We start from the raw sequence: 2608 nt of genomic DNA, 5'->3' as shown, positions 1-2608 counted from the left end.
TGCCTTTGTTGGAGAGTTTATATGTGGTGGCAGGTTGACTTGAAAATATTTCCTTATTTCAGAATACTGAAGAACTGATACAATCTTGGAAGTGAGTGGCATCCTATACACAATATTTTTTTAAAAAATGGATCTTGTTTAACAGCTTGAAATACAAATAGTAAATTTCACTGAATAAATCATTCATTTGTATGCATCTAGAATTTCAGACGGGTGCTGTTTCAAATCAGTTTTGTGTAATTTCTAGGTTTCTTGGATCCACAACTAAATACGGAAAATAGGGTTGAGATGTTAATTTGCTGTGCATGTCCATGTATATCAGTAGCCATTCTTCCTTACCTAGGTGGAAAGACATTGCTCTCTCAAACTCTAGTCTTTGAATTCCTTTCTTCCTTTCAGTATGAAGCAGCTTTTGAGATAGATAGACCCCAGTCCAGTTGTTCCGGACCCACATGAAGACCAAGCTGCATATCTGCTACATATGTCCAGGGAGGCGTAGGTCCAGCCTGTATATGTTCTTTGGTTGGAGATTCAGACTCTAAAAGCCCCAAGGTTAGTTGACTGTTTTCCTGTGAAGTTCCTATCCCCTTCGGGGTCCACAATCCTTCCTCCCACTCTTCCATAAGAGTCTCCAAGCTCCATCCACTCTTTGGCTGTGGGTGTCTGTGTCTGTCTGAGTCAGTTGCTGGGTGGAGCCTCTCAGTGGACAACATGCTCCTGTCTGCAAGCATAACAGAGCATCATTAATAGTGTTAGGGATTGGCACTTGCTCATGGCATGGGTCTCAATTTGGGCTGGATATTGGTTGGCCATTCCCTCGGTCTCTGCTCCATCCCCATGCCTGCATTTCTTGTACATAGGATACATTTTGGGGTGAAAGTTTTGTGGATGGGTTGGTGTTCCTGTTGTTCCATAGGGATCACTATGGGACTATAGGAGGTGGCTTTTTCACGTCCAAATCCCCAGGGTTGTGAATCATAGCCAAGGTCGCCCCCATTGATTCTTATCCCAGGTCTCTGTCTTGTCCTGGGGATGCCCCACCATACACACACATCTCACCTCCAACAGTTGCAGTTTTCCATTCCATTTTCATCTAAGCCATCTCTACTGTCCTTCCCCACACTTGCTCTTAAAACCCCATTACCCTCCCCATGCCCTTTTCTCCCAGTTTCCTCATGCCATCTGCCTCACTACCATATTATTCTCTCTTCTAAGTGAGATTCAAGCTTTATTGCTTGGGAAATCCTTTTTTTTTCTTACATATTTTACTTCTTTTAATTGGATATTTTATTTATTTACATTTCAAATGTTATCCCCTTTTCCAGTTTCTTCTCCAGAAACCCCCTATCCCATCACTCCTCTGCCTGCTAATATGAGGGTGCTCAACCACCCTCCCACAAGCTCCCACCTCCATGCCCTGGCATTCCCCTACACTGGGGCATCAAGCCTTCATAGGACCAAGGGCCTCTCCTCCCACTGATGTCTGACAAGGCCATCTTCTGCTACATATGTAGCTGGAGCCATGAATCCCTCCACGTATACTCTTTGGTTAGTGGTCTAGTCCCTGGGAGCTCTGGAGGTCCAGTTGATATTGTTGTTCTTATGGGGTTGAAAACCCCTTCAGCTCCTTGAGTCCTTTTTCTAACTCCTTCAGTGGGGACCCCACTCTCAGTTCAATGATTGGCTGTGAACATCCACCTCTGTATTTGTCAGACTCTGGCAGAACCTCTTAGGAGACAGCTATATCAGGCTCCTGTCAGCAAGCACTTCTGGGCATCTGCAATAGTGTCTGGGTTTGGAGGCTGCATATCGCATGGGCAGTCTCTGAATTACCTTTCCTTCAGTCTCTGCTCCATTCTTTGTATCTGTATTTCCTCTCTTGAGAATTTTGTTTCCTCTTCTAAGAAGGACTGAAGCATCCATACTTTGGTCATCCTTCTTTTTGATCTTCATGTCATCTGTGAATTGTATCTTGGGTATTCTGAGCTTTTGGGCTAATATCCACTTTTTTTTTTTTCTTTTTTCGGAGCTGGGGAATGAACCCAGGGCCTTTTGCTTGCTAGGCAAGCGCTCTACCACTGAGCTAAATCCCCAACCCCCAATATCCACTTATTAGTGAGTGCATATCATGTTCTTTTGTGACTGGGTTACCTCACTCAGGATGATATTTTTTAGTTCCATCCATTTGCCTATGAAATCATTGTTTTTGATAGCTGAGTAGTACTCCCTTGTGTAAATGTACCACATTTTCTGTATCCATTCCTATGTTGAAGAACATCTGAGTTCTTTCCAGCTTCTGGCTATTATAAATAAGGCTGCTATGAACATAGTGGAGCATGTGTCTTTGTTGTATGTTGGGGCATCTTTTGGGTATATGCCTAGTAGTGGTATAGCTGGGTCCTCAGGTAGTTCAATGTCCAATTTTCTGAGGAACCTCCAGACTGATTTCCAGAGTGGTTGTACCAGCTTGTAATCCCACCAACAATGGAGGCATATTCCTTTCTCCACATCCTCGCCAGCATCTGCTGTAACCTGAGTTTTTGATCTTAGCCATTCTGACTGGTGTGAGGTGGAATCTCAGTGTTGTTTTTGATTTGCATTTCCCTGA

This window comes from Rattus rattus, chromosome 6, assembly GCF_011064425.1.
Source record: "Rattus rattus isolate New Zealand chromosome 6, Rrattus_CSIRO_v1, whole genome shotgun sequence".
Taxonomy (NCBI): domain Eukaryota; kingdom Metazoa; phylum Chordata; class Mammalia; order Rodentia; family Muridae; genus Rattus; species Rattus rattus.
This window is presented reverse-complemented; position numbering follows the sequence as displayed.